The sequence below is a fragment of the Ambystoma mexicanum genome, unplaced genomic scaffold (assembly GCF_040938575.1).
Source record: "Ambystoma mexicanum isolate Mex_15411 unplaced genomic scaffold, UKY_AmexF1_1 Mex_scaf34, whole genome shotgun sequence".
NCBI lineage: Eukaryota > Metazoa > Chordata > Amphibia > Caudata > Ambystomatidae > Ambystoma > Ambystoma mexicanum.
The window spans coordinates 1,526,672-1,544,479 of NW_027182449.1; the positions used below are offsets into that span (position 1 = coordinate 1,526,672).

Genomic DNA, 17,808 nt, shown 5'->3' on the forward strand with positions numbered 1-17,808 from the left:
GAAAGTAAGGGCCTCAACCAACATCGCCCTCTGCCTTCCAAAGAGTCGAGGAGTCCCCAGCAGGAAAATTGTGTGTGTGTTTATTTCTTCTTTTTTAGAGATGCTTTCTATTTTTGTAAGGAACCGACGCCTGGGTGAGTGCTAGTGTGGCTTGAGGTAAATTTACGGGCAGCTTCTTTGCAAACTTTTGCCAAAACAACTTGGGGCAGCACTGGGGTAGAGAGTCAGCCTTCCGCTGATGCCTGCCTAGGCGTGGCTGGGCTGGGGGCCTCAGTTGCTGTTACTGGGCCTGCTTCTTTCCTGGACTTGTAGGCCGCCAGCCTGAGAAGGTAAGGCCTCAACCAACATCGCCCTCTGCCTTCCAAAGAGTCGAGGAGACCGCAGCAGGAAAATTGTGTGTGTGTTTATTTCTTCTTTTTTTAGAGGTGCTTTCTATTTTTGTAAGGAACTGACGCCTGGGTGAGTGCTAGTGTGGCTTGAGGTAAATTCACGGGCAGCTTCTTTGCAAACTTTTGCCAAACCAACTTGGGGCAGCAGTGGGGTAGAGAGTCAGCCTTAAGCTGATGCCTGCCTGGGCTGGGCTGGGCTGGGGGCCTCAGCTGCTGTTACTGGGCCTGCTTCTTTCCTGGACTTGTAGGTCACCAGCCCGATATGGTAAGGGCCTCAACCAACATCACCCTCTGCCTTCCAAAGCGTCGAGGAGCCCCCAGCAGGAAAATTGTGTGTGTGTTTATTTCCATCTTTCTTTCCGAGTTTTTTTTTAAAGTTTTGTAAGGAACGGATGCTTGGGTGAGTGAGTGCAAGTGTGGCTTGGCCTGAATTTACAGACACTTTCTTTGCAAACATGAGTAGGCAAGTGGGTATTTCAAAAGTGGGTGCATGGAGCTGCTCGTTGCTTTTCCAAGCTGGCAGCTGTGGCTCCTGAGCTTGAGGCAAAAAGAAGGGCAGAAGCACACTGCAGAGGACAGCGTTCAGCCTTGCAAGAGGGCAGTGGACGTCGGAGGAGCCGACACAGCACAAGAGGCTCGGAATCGGCGCACTCTTCGCCTACGGCCATACCACCCTGAATGCGCCCGATCTCGTCCGATCTCGGAAGCTAAGCAGGGTCGGGCCTGGTTAGTACTTGGATGGGAGACCGCCTGGGAATACCAGGTGCTGTAGGCATTTTGCTACTCTGTGCCCGATAGGCGGAGTTCGTCTTCTCCGTCTTGAACTACATTTTTCCTCCATTCCGCTTTTAATTTTAACAAACACGGCGCGTGAAAAAGGCACAGGGGCAGACAGCAGCCCTCGCTCCAATGCAGAGCCCCGTCAGAGGCGGACACGTTGTCGCCAAACTAACTTGGAGCAGCAGCAGCAGCAGCAGGAGACTGAAGCCAGGGCAGCAGCTTGCCGCCTCGGGTGGGTGGATGCAGCCAGAAAGGGCCACTCGTGTCCCTGGCAAAGCACCTCCAGCGTCTCCCCGTTTTCTCTCCAGTGGACGCGCAAGGCCCCCTACAGCTAGGGGAGGCAAGTGGATGGGCCTCATCTGCATATGTGGGCTCTAGAGGAAGAGTGCACCCTGGGAGACAAGGGGACACCTGGAGCGGGAAGTGCTCACGGGGGAGAAGTGCCTACAAGAGGCAGGAAGGGAGGGAGGCCACATCATGCCTCTCCATAGCCAGGCCTCTGGATGATGGGGCAGAAGCGGCCGTCACCCTAAGCTTCCTAGAAGTCCCAGCTGGGCCCCATGCTACCTAATATCTCGCCTGATCGAGCCTGGTCGAGCACTGGTCGAGCCTTCAGCCAAGGGACACAGGAGCCAAGGGGTCTGGCCTCGAGCCTTCAACCGAGGGACCCAGGAGCCCAGGGTCTGGCCTCAGTGCTTCCCAAGTCGGCCTTCAGCTGAAGCCTGCCTGGGCTGGGAGCCTCAGCTGCTGTTCCTGGGTGTGCTTCTTTCCTGCATGTGAAGGCCACCAGCGGCGAAGGTTGCCCTCCGCCTTCCAAGGAGTCGAGGGGATAGAAGCAGGAAAATTGTGTGTGTGTTTATTTCTTCTTTTTTAGAGATTCTTTCTATTTTTGTAAGGAACTGACGCTTGGGTGAGTGCTAGTGTGGCTTGAGGTAAATTCACGGGCAGCTTCTTTGCAAACTTTTGCCAAACCAACTTGGGGCAGCAGTGGGGTAGAGAGTCAGCCTTCTGCTGATGCCTGCCTAGGCGTGGCTGGGCTGGGGGCCTCAGCTGCTGTTACTGGGCCTGCTTCTTTCCTGGACTTGTAGGCCACCAGCCGGAGAAAGTAAGGGCCTCAACCAACATCGCCCTCTGCCTTCCAAAGAGTCGAGGAGTCCCCAGCAGGAAAATTGTGTGTGTGTTTATTTCTTCTTTTTTAGAGATGCTTTCTATTTTTGTAAGGAAACGACGCCTGGGTGAGTGCTAGTGTGGCGTGAGCTAAATTTACAGGCATCTTCTTTGCAAACTTTTGCCAAACCAACTTGGAGCAGCAGTGGGGTAGAGAGTCAGCCTTCTGCTGATGCCTGGGCTGGGCTGGTCTGGGGGCCTCAGCTGCTGTTACTGGGCCTGCTTCTTTCCTGGACTTGTAGGCCACCAGCCCGAGAAGGTAAGGGCCTCAACCAACATCGCCCTCTGCCTTCCAAAGAGTCGAGGTGTCCCCAGCAGGAAAATTGTGTGTGTGTATTTCTTCTTTTTTTAGAGATGCTTTCTATTTTTGTAAGGAACCGACGCCTGGGTGAGTGCTAGTGTGGCTTGAGGTAAATTTACGGGCAGCTTCTTTGCAAACTTTTGCCAAACCAACTTGGGGCAGCACTGGGGTAGAGAGTCAGCCTTCCGCTGATGCCTGCCTAGGCGTGGCTGGGCTGGGGGCCTCAGTTGCTGTTACTGGGCCTGCTTCTTTCCTGGACTTGTAGGCCGCCAGCCTGAGAAGGTAAGGCCTCAACCAACATCGCCCTCTGCCTTCCAAAGAGTCGAGGAGACCGCAGCAGGAAAATTGTGTGTGTGTTTATTTCTTCTTTTTTTAGAGGTGCTTTCTATTTTTGTAAGGAACTGACGCCTGGGTGAGTGCTAGTGTGGCGTGAGTTAAATTTACAGGCATCTTCTTTGCAAACTTTTGCCAAACCAACTTGGGGCAGCAGTGGGGTAGAGAGTCAGCCTTCTGCTGATGCCTGCCTAGGCGTGGCTGGGCTGGGGGCCTCAGCTGCTGTTACTGGGCCTGCTTCTTTCCTGGACTTGTAGGCCACCAGCCGGAGAAAGTAAGGGCCTCAACCAACATCGCCCTCTGCCTTCCAAAGAGTCGAGGAGTCCCCAGCAGGAAAATTGTGTGTGTGTTTATTTCTTCTTTTTTAGAGATGCTTTCTATTTTTGTAAGGAACCGACGCCTGGGTGAGTGCTAGTGTGGCTTGAGGTAAATGTGGCTTGAGGTAAATTTACGGGCAGCTTCTTTGCAAACTTTTGCCAAAACAACTTGGGGCAGCACTGGGGTAGAGAGTCAGCCTTCCGCTGATGCCTGCCTAGGCGTGGCTGGGCTGGGGGCCTCAGTTGCTGTTACTGGGCCTGCTTCTTTCCTGGACTTGTAGGCCGCCAGCCTGAGAAGGTAAGGCCTCAACCAACATCGCCCTCTGCCTTCCAAAGAGTCGAGGAGACCGCAGCAGGAAAATTGTGTGTGTGTTTATTTCTTCTTTTTTTAGAGGTGCTTTCTATTTTTGTAAGGAACTGACGCCTGGGTGAGTGCTAGTGTGGCTTGAGGTAAATTCACGGGCAGCTTCTTTGCAAACTTTTGCCAAACCAACTTGGGGCAGCACTGGGGTAGAGAGTCAGCCTTCCGCTGATGCCTGCCTAGGCGTGGCTGGGCTGGGGGCCTCAGTTGCTGTTACTGGGCCTGCTTCTTTCCTGGACTTGTAGGCCGCCAGCCTGAGAAGGTAAGGCCTCAACCAACATCGCCCTCTGCCTTCCAAAGAGTCGAGGAGACCGCAGCAGGAAAATTGTGTGTGTGTTTATTTCTTCTTTTTTTAGAGGTGCTTTCTATTTTTGTAAGGAACTGACGCCTGGGTGAGTGCTAGTGTGGCGTGAGTTAAATTTACAGGCATCTTCTTTGCAAACTTTTGCCAAACCAACTTGGGGCAGCAGTGGGGTAGAGAGTCAGCCTTCTGCTGATGCCTGCCTAGGCGTGGCTGGGCTGGGGGCCTCAGCTGCTGTTACTGGGCCTGCTTCTTTCCTGGACTTGTAGGCCACCAGCCGGAGAAAGTAAGGGCCTCAACCAACATCGCCCTCTGCCTTCCAAAGAGTCGAGGAGTCCCCAGCAGGAAAATTGTGTGTGTGTTTATTTCTTCTTTTTTAGAGATGCTTTCTATTTTTGTAAGGAACCGACGCCTGGGTGAGTGCTAGTGTGGCTTGAGGTAAATTTACGGGCAGCTTCTTTGCAAACTTTTGCCAAAACAACTTGGGGCAGCACTGGGGTAGAGAGTCAGCCTTCCGCTGATGCCTGCCTAGGCGTGGCTGGGCTGGGGGCCTCAGTTGCTGTTACTGGGCCTGCTTCTTTCCTGGACTTGTAGGCCGCCAGCCTGAGAAGGTAAGGCCTCAACCAACATCGCCCTCTGCCTTCCAAAGAGTCGAGGAGACCGCAGCAGGAAAATTGTGTGTGTGTTTATTTCTTCTTTTTTTAGAGGTGCTTTCTATTTTTGTAAGGAACTGACGCCTGGGTGAGTGCTAGTGTGGCTTGAGGTAAATTCACGGGCAGCTTCTTTGCAAACTTTTGCCAAACCAACTTGGGGCAGCAGTGGGGTAGAGAGTCAGCCTTAAGCTGATGCCTGCCTGGGCTGGGCTGGGCTGGGGGCCTCAGCTGCTGTTACTGGGCCTGCTTCTTTCCTGGACTTGTAGGTCACCAGCCCGATATGGTAAGGGCCTCAACCAACATCACCCTCTGCCTTCCAAAGCGTCGAGGAGCCCCCAGCAGGAAAATTGTGTGTGTGTTTATTTCCATCTTTCTTTCCGAGTTTTTTTTTAAAGTTTTGTAAGGAACGGATGCTTGGGTGAGTGAGTGCAAGTGTGGCTTGGCCTGAATTTACAGACACTTTCTTTGCAAACATGAGTAGGCAAGTGGGTATTTCAAAAGTGGGTGCATGGAGCTGCTCGTTGCTTTTCCAAGCTGGCAGCTGTGGCTCCTGAGCTTGAGGCAAAAAGAAGGGCAGAAGCACACTGCAGAGGACAGCGTTCAGCCTTGCAAGAGGGCAGTGGACGTCGGAGGAGCCGACACAGCACAAGAGGCTCGGAATCGGCGCACTCTTCGCCTACGGCCATACCACCCTGAATGCGCCCGATCTCGTCCGATCTCGGAAGCTAAGCAGGGTCGGGCCTGGTTAGTACTTGGATGGGAGACCGCCTGGGAATACCAGGTGCTGTAGGCATTTTGCTACTCTGTGCCCGATAGGCGGAGTTCGTCTTCTCCGTCTTGAACTACATTTTTCCTCCATTCCGCTTTTAATTTTAACAAACACGGCGCGTGAAAAAGGCACAGGGGCAGACAGCAGCCCTCGCTCCAATGCAGAGCCCCGTCAGAGGCGGACACGTTGTCGCCAAACTAACTTGGAGCAGCAGCAGCAGCAGCAGGAGACTGAAGCCAGGGCAGCAGCTTGCCGCCTCGGGTGGGTGGATGCAGCCAGAAAGGGCCACTCGTGTCCCTGGCAAAGCACCTCCAGCGTCTCCCCGTTTTCTCTCCAGTGGACGCGCAAGGCCCCCTACAGCTAGGGGAGGCAAGTGGATGGGCCTCATCTGCATATGTGGGCTCTAGAGGAAGAGTGCACCCTGGGAGACAAGGGGACACCTGGAGCGGGAAGTGCTCACGGGGGAGAAGTGCCTACAAGAGGCAGGAAGGGAGGGAGGCCACATCATGCCTCTCCATAGCCAGGCCTCTGGATGATGGGGCAGAAGCGGCCGTCACCCTAAGCTTCCTAGAAGTCCCAGCTGGGCCCCATGCTACCTAATATCTCGCCTGATCGAGCCTGGTCGAGCACTGGTCGAGCCTTCAGCCAAGGGACACAGGAGCCAAGGGGTCTGGCCTCGAGCCTTCAACCGAGGGACCCAGGAGCCCAGGGTCTGGCCTCAGTGCTTCCCAAGTCGGCCTTCAGCTGAAGCCTGCCTGGGCTGGGAGCCTCAGCTGCTGTTCCTGGGTGTGCTTCTTTCCTGCATGTGAAGGCCACCAGCGGCGAAGGTTGCCCTCCGCCTTCCAAGGAGTCGAGGGGATAGAAGCAGGAAAATTGTGTGTGTGTTTATTTCTTCTTTTTTAGAGATTCTTTCTATTTTTGTAAGGAACTGACGCCTGGGTGAGTGCTAGTGTGGCTTGAGGTAAATTCACGGGCAGCTTCTTTGCAAACTTTTGCCAAACCAACTTGGGGCAGCAGTGGGGTAGAGAGTCAGCCTTCTGCTGATGCCTGCCTAGGCGTGGCTGGGCTGGGGGCCTCAGCTGCTGTTACTGGGCCTGCTTCTTTCCTGGACTTGTAGGCCACCAGCCGGAGAAAGTAAGGGCCTCAACCAACATCGCCCTCTGCCTTCCAAAGAGTCGAGGAGTCCCCAGCAGGAAAATTGTGTGTGTGTTTATTTCTTCTTTTTTAGAGATGCTTTCTATTTTTGTAAGGAAACGACGCCTGGGTGAGTGCTAGTGTGGCGTGAGCTAAATTTACAGGCATCTTCTTTGCAAACTTTTGCCAAACCAACTTGGAGCAGCAGTGGGGTAGAGAGTCAGCCTTCTGCTGATGCCTGCCTGGGCTGGGCTGGTCTGGGGGCCTCAGCTGCTGTTACTGGGCCTGCTTCTTTCCTGGACTTGTAGGCCACCAGCCCGAGAAGGTAAGGGCCTCAACCAACATCGCCCTCTGCCTTCCAAAGAGTCGAGGTGTCCCCAGCAGGAAAATTGTGTGTGTGTATTTCTTCTTTTTTTAGAGATGCTTTCTATTTTTGTAAGGAACCGACGCCTGGGTGAGTGCTAGTGTGGCTTGAGGTAAATTTACGGGCAGCTTCTTTGCAAACTTTTGCCAAACCAACTTGGGGCAGCACTGGGGTAGAGAGTCAGCCTTCCGCTGATGCCTGCCTAGGCGTGGCTGGGCTGGGGGCCTCAGTTGCTGTTACTGGGCCTGCTTCTTTCCTGGACTTGTAGGCCGCCAGCCTGAGAAGGTAAGGCCTCAACCAACATCGCCCTCTGCCTTCCAAAGAGTCGAGGAGACCGCAGCAGGAAAATTGTGTGTGTGTTTATTTCTTCTTTTTTTAGAGGTGCTTTCTATTTTTGTAAGGAACTGACGCCTGGGTGAGTGCTAGTGTGGCGTGAGTTAAATTTACAGGCATCTTCTTTGCAAACTTTTGCCAAACCAACTTGGGGCAGCAGTGGGGTAGAGAGTCAGCCTTCTGCTGATGCCTGCCTAGGCGTGGCTGGGCTGGGGGCCTCAGCTGCTGTTACTGGGCCTGCTTCTTTCCTGGACTTGTAGGCCACCAGCCGGAGAAAGTAAGGGCCTCAACCAACATCGCCCTCTGCCTTCCAAAGAGTCGAGGAGTCCCCAGCAGGAAAATTGTGTGTGTGTTTATTTCTTCTTTTTTAGAGATGCTTTCTATTTTTGTAAGGAACCGACGCCTGGGTGAGTGCTAGTGTGGCTTGAGGTAAATGTGGCTTGAGGTAAATTTACGGGCAGCTTCTTTGCAAACTTTTGCCAAAACAACTTGGGGCAGCACTGGGGTAGAGAGTCAGCCTTCCGCTGATGCCTGCCTAGGCGTGGCTGGGCTGGGGGCCTCAGTTGCTGTTACTGGGCCTGCTTCTTTCCTGGACTTGTAGGCCGCCAGCCTGAGAAGGTAAGGCCTCAACCAACATCGCCCTCTGCCTTCCAAAGAGTCGAGGAGACCGCAGCAGGAAAATTGTGTGTGTGTTTATTTCTTCTTTTTTTAGAGGTGCTTTCTATTTTTGTAAGGAACTGACGCCTGGGTGAGTGCTAGTGTGGCTTGAGGTAAATTCACGGGCAGCTTCTTTGCAAACTTTTGCCAAACCAACTTGGGGCAGCAGTGGGGTAGAGAGTCAGCCTTAAGCTGATGCCTGCCTGGGCTGGGCTGGGGGCCTCAGCTGCTGTTACTGGGCCTGCTTCTTTCCTGGACTTGTAGGCCACCAGCCCGATATGGTAAGGGCCTCAACCAACATCACCCTCTGCCTTCCAAAGCGTCGAGGAGCCCCCAGCAGGAAAATTGTGTGTGTGTTTATTTCCATCTTTCTTTCCGAGTTTTTTTTTAAAGTTTTGTAAGGAACGGATGCTTGGGTGAGTGAGTGCAAGTGTGGCTTGGCCTGAATTTACAGACACTTTCTTTGCAAACATGAGTAGGCAAGTGGGTATTTCAAAAGTGGGTGCATGGAGCTGCTCGTTGCTTTTCCAAGCTGGCAGCTGTGGCTCCTGAGCTTGAGGCAAAAAGAAGGGCAGAAGCACACTGCAGAGGACAGCGTTCAGCCTTGCAAGAGGGCAGTGGACGTCGGAGGAGCCGACACAGCACAAGAGGCTCGGAATCTGCGCACTCTTCGCCTACGGCCATACCACCCTGAATGCGCCCGATCTCGTCCGATCTCGGAAGCTAAGCAGGGTCGGGCCTGGTTAGTACTTGGATGGGAGACCGCCTGGGAATACCAGGTGCTGTAGGCATTTTGCTACTCTGTGCCCGATAGGCGGCGTTCGTCTTCTCCGTCTTGAACTACATTTTTCCTCCATTCCGCTTTTAATTTTAACAAACACGGCGCGTGAAAAAGGCACAGGGGCAGACAGCAGCCCTCGCTCCAATGCAGAGCCCCGTCAGAGGCGGACACGTTGTCGCCAAACTAACTTGGAGCAGCAGCAGCAGGAGACTGAAGCCAGGGCAGCAGCTTGCCGCCTCGGGTGGGTGGATGCAGCCAGAAAGGGCCACTCGTGTCCCTGGCAAAGCACCTCCAGCGTCTCCCCGTTTTCTCTCCAGTGGACGCGCAAGGCCCCCTACAGCTAGGGGAGGCAAGTGGATGGGCCTCATCTGCATATGTGGGCTCTAGAGGAAGAGTGCACCCTGGGAGACAAGGGGACACCTGGAGCGGGAAGTGCTCACGGGGGAGAAGTGCCTACAAGAGGCAGGAAGGGAGGGAGGCCACATCATGCCTCTCCATAGCCAGGCCTCTGGATGATGGGGCAGAAGCGGCCGTCACCCTAAGCTTCCTAGAAGTCCCAGCTGGGCCCCATGCTACCTAATATCTCGCCTGATCGAGCCTGGTCGAGCCTTCAGCCAAGGGACACAGGAGCCAAGGGGTCTGGCCTCGAGCCTTCAACCGAGGGACCCAGGAGCCCAGGGTCTGGCCTCAGTGCTTCCCAAGTCGGCCTTCAGCTGAAGCCTGCCTGGGCTGGGAGCCTCAGCTGCTGTTCCTGGGTGTGCTTCTTTCCTGCATGTGAAGGCCACCAGCGGCGAAGGTTGCCCTCCGCCTTCTAAGGAGTCGAGGAGACCGCAGCAGGAAAATTGTGTGTGTGTTTATTTCTTCTTTTTTTAGAGGTGCTTTCTATTTTTGCAAGGAACTGACGCCTGGATGAGTGCTAGTGTGGCTTGAGGTAAATTCACGGGCAGCTTCTTTGCAAACTTTTGCCAAACCAACTTGGGGCAGCAGTGGGGTAGAGAGTCAGCCTTCTGCTGATGCCTGCCTAGGCGTGGCTGGGCTGGGGGCCTCAGCTGCTGTTACTGGGCCTGCTTCTTTCCTGGACTTGTAGGCCACCAGCCGGAGAAAGTAAGGGCCTCAACCAACATCGCCCTCTGCCTTCCAAAGAGTCGAGGAGTCCCCAGCAGGAAAATTGTGTGTGTGTTTATTTCTTCTTTTTTAGAGATGCTTTCTATTTTTGTAAGGAAACGACGCCTGGGTGAGTGCTAGTGTGGCGTGAGCTAAATTTACAGGCATCTTCTTTGCAAACTTTTGCCAAACCAACTTGGAGCAGCAGTGGGGTAGAGAGTCAGCCTTCTGCTGATGCCTGCCTGGGCTGGGCTGGTCTGGGGGCCTCAGCTGCTGTTACTGGGCCTGCTTCTTTCCTGGACTTGTAGGCCACCAGCCCGAGAAGGTAAGGGCCTCAACCAACATCGCCCTCTGCCTTCCAAAGAGTCGAGGTGTCCCCAGCAGGAAAATTGTGTGTGTGTATTTCTTCTTTTTTTAGAGATGCTTTCTATTTTTGTAAGGAACCGACGCCTGGGTGAGTGCTAGTGTGGCTTGAGGTAAATTTACGGGCAGCTTCTTTGCAAACTTTTGCCAAACCAACTTGGGGCAGCACTGGGGTAGAGAGTCAGCCTTCCGCTGATGCCTGCCTAGGCGTGGCTGGGCTGGGGGCCTCAGTTGCTGTTACTGGGCCTGCTTCTTTCCTGGACTTGTAGGCCGCCAGCCTGAGAAGGTAAGGCCTCAACCAACATCGCCCTCTGCCTTCCAAAGAGTCGAGGAGACCGCAGCAGGAAAATTGTGTGTGTGTTTATTTCTTCTTTTTTTAGAGGTGCTTTCTATTTTTGTAAGGAACTGACGCCTGGGTGAGTGCTAGTGTGGCGTGAGTTAAATTTACAGGCATCTTCTTTGCAAACTTTTGCCAAACCAACTTGGGGCAGCAGTGGGGTAGAGAGTCAGCCTTCTGCTGATGCCTGCCTAGGCGTGGCTGGGCTGGGGGCCTCAGCTGCTGTTACTGGGCCTGCTTCTTTCCTGGACTTGTAGGCCACCAGCCGGAGAAAGTAAGGGCCTCAACCAACATCGCCCTCTGCCTTCCAAAGAGTCGAGGAGTCCCCAGCAGGAAAATTGTGTGTGTGTTTATTTCTTCTTTTTTAGAGATGCTTTCTATTTTTGTAAGGAACCGACGCCTGGGTGAGTGCTAGTGTGGCTTGAGGTAAATTTACGGGCAGCTTCTTTGCAAACTTTTGCCAAAACAACTTGGGGCAGCACTGGGGTAGAGAGTCAGCCTTCCGCTGATGCCTGCCTAGGCGTGGCTGGGCTGGGGGCCTCAGTTGCTGTTACTGGGCCTGCTTCTTTCCTGGACTTGTAGGCCGCCAGCCTGAGAAGGTAAGGCCTCAACCAACATCGCCCTCTGCCTTCCAAAGAGTCGAGGAGACCGCAGCAGGAAAATTGTGTGTGTGTTTATTTCTTCTTTTTTTAGAGGTGCTTTCTATTTTTGTAAGGAACTGACGCCTGGGTGAGTGCTAGTGTGGCTTGAGGTAAATTCACGGGCAGCTTCTTTGCAAACTTTTGCCAAACCAACTTGGGGCAGCAGTGGGGTAGAGAGTCAGCCTTAAGCTGATGCCTGCCTGGGCTGGGCTGGGCTGGGGGCCTCAGCTGCTGTTACTGGGCCTGCTTCTTTCCTGGACTTGTAGGTCACCAGCCCGATATGGTAAGGGCCTCAACCAACATCACCCTCTGCCTTCCAAAGCGTCGAGGAGCCCCCAGCAGGAAAATTGTGTGTGTGTTTATTTCCATCTTTCTTTCCGAGTTTTTTTTTAAAGTTTTGTAAGGAACGGATGCTTGGGTGAGTGAGTGCAAGTGTGGCTTGGCCTGAATTTACAGACACTTTCTTTGCAAACATGAGTAGGCAAGTGGGTATTTCAAAAGTGGGTGCATGGAGCTGCTCGTTGCTTTTCCAAGCTGGCAGCTGTGGCTCCTGAGCTTGAGGCAAAAAGAAGGGCAGAAGCACACTGCAGAGGACAGCGTTCAGCCTTGCAAGAGGGCAGTGGACGTCGGAGGAGCCGACACAGCACAAGAGGCTCGGAATCGGCGCACTCTTCACCTACGGCCATACCACCCTGAATGCGCCCGATCTCGTCCGATCTCGGAAGCTAAGCAGGGTCGGGCCTGGTTAGTACTTGGATGGGAGACCGCCTGGGAATACCAGGTGCTGTAGGCATTTTGCTACTCTGTGCCCGATAGGCGGCGTTCGTCTTCTCCGTCTTGAACTACATTTTTCCTCCATTCCGCTTTTAATTTTAACAAACACGGCGCGTGAAAAAGGCACAGGGGCAGACAGCAGCCCTCGCTCCAATGCAGAGCCCCGTCAGAGGCGGACACGTTGTCGCCAAACTAACTTGGAGCAGCAGCAGCAGCAGCAGCAGGAGACTGAAGCCAGGGCAGCAGCTTGCCGCCTCGGGTGGGTGGATGCAGCCAGAAAGGGCCACTCGTGTCCCTGGCAAAGCACCTCCAGCGTCTCCCCGTTTTCTCTCCAGTGGACGCGCAAGGCCCCCTACAGCTAGGGGAGGCAAGTGGATGGGCCTCATCTGCATATGTGGGCTCTAGAGGAAGAGTGCACCCTGGGAGACAAGGGGACACCTGGAGCGGGAAGTGCTCACGGGGGAGAAGTGCCTACAAGAGGCAGGAAGGGAGGGAGGCCACATCATGCCTCTCCATAGCCAGGCCTCTGGATGATGGGGCAGAAGCGGCCGTCACCCTAAGCTTCCTAGAAGTCCCAGCTGGGCCCCATGCTACCTAATATCTCGCCTGATCGAGCCTGGTCGAGCACTGGTCGAGCCTTCAGCCAAGGGACACAGGAGCCAAGGGGTCTGGCCTCGAGCCTTCAACCGAGGGACCCAGGAGCCCAGGGTCTGGCCTCAGTGCTTCCCAAGTCGGCCTTCAGCTGAAGCCTGCCTGGGCTGGGAGCCTCAGCTGCTGTTCCTGGGTGTGCTTCTTTCCTGCATGTGAAGGCCACCAGCGGCGAAGGTTGCCCTCCGCCTTCCAAGGAGTCGAGGGGATAGAAGCAGGAAAATTGTGTGTGTGTTTATTTCTTCTTTTTTAGAGATTCTTTCTATTTTTGTAAGGAACTGACGCTTGGGTGAGTGCTAGTGTGGCTTGAGGTAAATTCACGGGCAGCTTCTTTGCAAACTTTTGCCAAACCAACTTGGGGCAGCAGTGGGGTAGAGAGTCAGCCTTCTGCTGATGCCTGCCTAGGCGTGGCTGGGCTGGGGGCCTCAGCTGCTGTTACTGGGCCTGCTTCTTTCCTGGACTTGTAGGCCACCAGCCGGAGAAAGTAAGGGCCTCAACCAACATCGCCCTCTGCCTTCCAAAGAGTCGAGGAGTCCCCAGCAGGAAAATTGTGTGTGTGTTTATTTCTTCTTTTTTAGAGATGCTTTCTATTTTTGTAAGGAAACGACGCCTGGGTGAGTGCTAGTGTGGCGTGAGCTAAATTTACAGGCATCTTCTTTGCAAACTTTTGCCAAACCAACTTGGAGCAGCAGTGGGGTAGAGAGTCAGCCTTCTGCTGATGCCTGGGCTGGGCTGGTCTGGGGGCCTCAGCTGCTGTTACTGGGCCTGCTTCTTTCCTGGACTTGTAGGCCACCAGCCCGAGAAGGTAAGGGCCTCAACCAACATCGCCCTCTGCCTTCCAAAGAGTCGAGGTGTCCCCAGCAGGAAAATTGTGTGTGTGTATTTCTTCTTTTTTTAGAGATGCTTTCTATTTTTGTAAGGAACCGACGCCTGGGTGAGTGCTAGTGTGGCTTGAGGTAAATTTACGGGCAGCTTCTTTGCAAACTTTTGCCAAACCAACTTGGGGCAGCACTGGGGTAGAGAGTCAGCCTTCCGCTGATGCCTGCCTAGGCGTGGCTGGGCTGGGGGCCTCAGTTGCTGTTACTGGGCCTGCTTCTTTCCTGGACTTGTAGGCCGCCAGCCTGAGAAGGTAAGGCCTCAACCAACATCGCCCTCTGCCTTCCAAAGAGTCGAGGAGACCGCAGCAGGAAAATTGTGTGTGTGTTTATTTCTTCTTTTTTTAGAGGTGCTTTCTATTTTTGTAAGGAACTGAAGCCTGGGTGAGTGCTAGTGTGGCGTGAGTTAAATTTACAGGCATCTTCTTTGCAAACTTTTGCCAAACCAACTTGGGGCAGCAGTGGGGTAGAGAGTCAGCCTTCTGCTGATGCCTGCCTAGGCGTGGCTGGGCTGGGGGCCTCAGCTGCTGTTACTGGGCCTGCTTCTTTCCTGGACTTGTAGGCCACCAGCCGGAGAAAGTAAGGGCCTCAACCAACATCGCCCTCTGCCTTCCAAAGAGTCGAGGAGTCCCCAGCAGGAAAATTGTGTGTGTGTTTATTTCTTCTTTTTTAGAGATGCTTTCTATTTTTGTAAGGAACCGACGCCTGGGTGAGTGCTAGTGTGGCTTGAGGTAAATGTGGCTTGAGGTAAATTTACGGGCAGCTTCTTTGCAAACTTTTGCCAAAACAACTTGGGGCAGCACTGGGGTAGAGAGTCAGCCTTCCGCTGATGCCTGCCTAGGCGTGGCTGGGCTGGGGGCCTCAGTTGCTGTTACTGGGCCTGCTTCTTTCCTGGACTTGTAGGCCGCCAGCCTGAGAAGGTAAGGCCTCAACCAACATCGCCCTCTGCCTTCCAAAGAGTCGAGGAGACCGCAGCAGGAAAATTGTGTGTGTGTTTATTTCTTCTTTTTTTAGAGGTGCTTTCTATTTTTGTAAGGAACTGACGCCTGGGTGAGTGCTAGTGTGGCTTGAGGTAAATTCACGGGCAGCTTCTTTGCAAACTTTTGCCAAACCAACTTGGGGCAGCACTGGGGTAGAGAGTCAGCCTTCCGCTGATGCCTGCCTAGGCGTGGCTGGGCTGGGGGCCTCAGTTGCTGTTACTGGGCCTGCTTCTTTCCTGGACTTGTAGGCCGCCAGCCTGAGAAGGTAAGGCCTCAACCAACATCGCCCTCTGCCTTCCAAAGAGTCGAGGAGACCGCAGCAGGAAAATTGTGTGTGTGTTTATTTCTTCTTTTTTTAGAGGTGCTTTCTATTTTTGTAAGGAACTGACGACTGGGTGAGTGCTAGTGTGGCGTGAGTTAAATTTACAGGCATCTTCTTTGCAAACTTTTGCCAAACCAACTTGGGGCAGCAGTGGGGTAGAGAGTCAGCCTTCTGCTGATGCCTGCCTAGGCGTGGCTGGGCTGGGGGCCTCAGCTGCTGTTACTGGGCCTGCTTCTTTCCTGGACTTGTAGGCCACCAGCCGGAGAAAGTAAGGGCCTCAACCAACATCGCCCTCTGCCTTCCAAAGAGTCGAGGAGTCCCCAGCAGGAAAATTGTGTGTGTGTTTATTTCTTCTTTTTTAGAGATGCTTTCTATTTTTGTAAGGAACCGACGCCTGGGTGAGTGCTAGTGTGGCTTGAGGTAAATTTACGGGCAGCTTCTTTGCAAACTTTTGCCAAAACAACTTGGGGCAGCACTGGGGTAGAGAGTCAGCCTTCCGCTGATGCCTGCCTAGGCGTGGCTGGGCTGGGGGCCTCAGTTGCTGTTACTGGGCCTGCTTCTTTCCTGGACTTGTAGGCCGCCAGCCTGAGAAGGTAAGGCCTCAACCAACATCGCCCTCTGCCTTCCAAAGAGTCGAGGAGACCGCAGCAGGAAAATTGTGTGTGTGTTTATTTCTTCTTTTTTTAGAGGTGCTTTCTATTTTTGTAAGGAACTGACGCCTGGGTGAGTGCTAGTGTGGCTTGAGGTAAATTCACGGGCAGCTTCTTTGCAAACTTTTGCCAAACCAACTTGGGGCAGCAGTGGGGTAGAGAGTCAGCCTTAAGCTGATGCCTGCCTGGGCTGGGCTGGGCTGGGGGCCTCAGCTGCTGTTACTGGGCCTGCTTCTTTCCTGGACTTGTAGGTCACCAGCCCGATATGGTAAGGGCCTCAACCAACATCACCCTCTGCCTTCCAAAGCGTCGAGGAGCCCCCAGCAGGAAAATTGTGTGTGTGTTTATTTCCATCTTTCTTTCCGAGTTTTTTTTTAAAGTTTTGTAAGGAACGGATGCTTGGGTGAGTGAGTGCAAGTGTGGCTTGGCCTGAATTTACAGACACTTTCTTTGCAAACATGAGTAGGCAAGTGGGTATTTCAAAAGTGGGTGCATGGAGCTGCTCGTTGCTTTTCCAAGCTGGCAGCTGTGGCTCCTGAGCTTGAGGCAAAAAGAAGGGCAGAAGCACACTGCAGAGGACAGCGTTCAGCCTTGCAAGAGGGCAGTGGACGTCGGAGGAGCCGACACAGCACAAGAGGCTCGGAATCGGCGCACTCTTCGCCTACGGCCATACCACCCTGAATGCGCCCGATCTCGTCCGATCTCGGAAGCTAAGCAGGGTCGGGCCTGGTTAGTACTTGGATGGGAGACCGCCTGGGAATACCAGGTGCTGTAGGCATTTTGCTACTCTGTGCCCGATAGGCGGAGTTCGTCTTCTCCGTCTTGAACTACATTTTTCCTCCATTCCGCTTTTAATTTTAACAAACACGGCGCGTGAAAAAGGCACAGGGGCAGACAGCAGCCCTCGCTCCAATGCAGAGCCCCGTCAGAGGCGGACACGTTGTCGCCAAACTAACTTGGAGCAGCAGCAGCAGCAGCAGGAGACTGAAGCCAGGGCAGCAGCTTGCCGCCTCGGGTGGGTGGATGCAGCCAGAAAGGGCCACTCGTGTCCCTGGCAAAGCACCTCCAGCGTCTCCCCGTTTTCTCTCCAGTGGACGCGCAAGGCCCCCTACAGCTAGGGGAGGCAAGTGGATGGGCCTCATCTGCATATGTGGGCTCTAGAGGAAGAGTGCACCCTGGGAGACAAGGGGACACCTGGAGCGGGAAGTGCTCACGGGGGAGAAGTGCCTACAAGAGGCAGGAAGGGAGGGAGGCCACATCATGCCTCTCCATAGCCAGGCCTCTGGATGATGGGGCAGAAGCGGCCGTCACCCTAAGCTTCCTAGAAGTCCCAGCTGGGCCCCATGCTACCTAATATCTCGCCTGATCGAGCCTGGTCGAGCACTGGTCGAGCCTTCAGCCAAGGGACACAGGAGCCAAGGGGTCTGGCCTCGAGCCTTCAACCGAGGGACCCAGGAGCCCAGGGTCTGGCCTCAGTGCTTCCCAAGTCGGCCTTCAGCTGAAGCCTGCCTGGGCTGGGAGCCTCAGCTGCTGTTCCTGGGTGTGCTTCTTTCCTGCATGTGAAGGCCACCAGCGGCGAAGGTTGCCCTCCGCCTTCCAAGGAGTCGAGGGGATAGAAGCAGGAAAATTGTGTGTGTGTTTATTTCTTCTTTTTTAGAGATTCTTTCTATTTTTGTAAGGAACTGACGCCTGGGTGAGTGCTAGTGTGGCTTGAGGTAAATTCACGGGCAGCTTCTTTGCAAACTTTTGCCAAACCAACTTGGGGCAGCAGTGGGGTAGAGAGTCAGCCTTCTGCTGATGCCTGCCTAGGCGTGGCTGGGCTGGGGGCCTCAGCTGCTGTTACTGGGCCTGCTTCTTTCCTGGACTTGTAGGCCACCAGCCGGAGAAAGTAAGGGCCTCAACCAACATCGCCCTCTGCCTTCCAAAGAGTCGAGGAGTCCCCAGCAGGAAAATTGTGTGTGTGTTTATTTCTTCTTTTTTAGAGATGCTTTCTATTTTTGTAAGGAAACGACGCCTGGGTGAGTGCTAGTGTGGCGTGAGCTAAATTTACAGGCATCTTCTTTGCAAACTTTTGCCAAACCAACTTGGAGCAGCAGTGGGGTAGAGAGTCAGCCTTCTGCTGATGCCTGCCTGGGCTGGGCTGGTCTGGGGGCCTCAGCTGCTGTTACTGGGCCTGCTTCTTTCCTGGACTTGTAGGCCACCAGCCCGAGAAGGTAAGGGCCTCAACCAACATCGCCCTCTGCCTTCCAAAGAGTCGAGGTGTCCCCAGCAGGAAAATTGTGTGTGTGTATTTCTTCTTTTTTTAGAGATGCTTTCTATTTTTGTAAGGAACCGACGCCTGGGTGAGTGCTAGTGTGGCTTGAGGTAAATTTACGGGCAGCTTCTTTGCAAACTTTTGCCAAACCAACTTGGGGCAGCACTGGGGTAGAGAGTCAGCCTTCCGCTGATGCCTGCCTAGGCGTGGCTGGGCTGGG

General features: G+C 54.0%; 5 non-coding genes across 5 annotated transcripts; all 5 read left to right on the forward strand.

Moving 5' to 3' along the window:
- Positions 1 to 1,045: 1,045 nt before the first annotated feature.
- Positions 1,046 to 1,164, forward strand: LOC138558864 (5S ribosomal RNA). Its single transcript, XR_011298982.1, has one exon. It is a non-coding gene; the product is annotated as a 5S ribosomal RNA (ribosomal RNA).
- A 4,112-nt stretch (positions 1,165 to 5,276) lies between these two features.
- Positions 5,277 to 5,395, forward strand: LOC138558865 (5S ribosomal RNA). Its single transcript, XR_011298983.1, has one exon. It is a non-coding gene; the product is annotated as a 5S ribosomal RNA (ribosomal RNA).
- Positions 5,396 to 8,531: 3,136 nt separating this feature from the next.
- On the forward strand, positions 8,532 to 8,650 carry LOC138558866 (5S ribosomal RNA). Its single transcript, XR_011298984.1, has one exon. It is a non-coding gene; the product is annotated as a 5S ribosomal RNA (ribosomal RNA).
- Positions 8,651 to 11,759: 3,109 nt separating this feature from the next.
- On the forward strand, positions 11,760 to 11,878 carry LOC138558978 (5S ribosomal RNA). The gene has a single exon (XR_011299096.1). It is a non-coding gene; the product is annotated as a 5S ribosomal RNA (ribosomal RNA).
- Positions 11,879 to 15,993: 4,115 nt separating this feature from the next.
- LOC138558867 (5S ribosomal RNA) lies at positions 15,994 to 16,112 on the forward strand. Its single transcript, XR_011298985.1, has one exon. It is a non-coding gene; the product is annotated as a 5S ribosomal RNA (ribosomal RNA).
- The last annotated feature ends 1,696 nt before the right edge of the window (positions 16,113 to 17,808 follow it).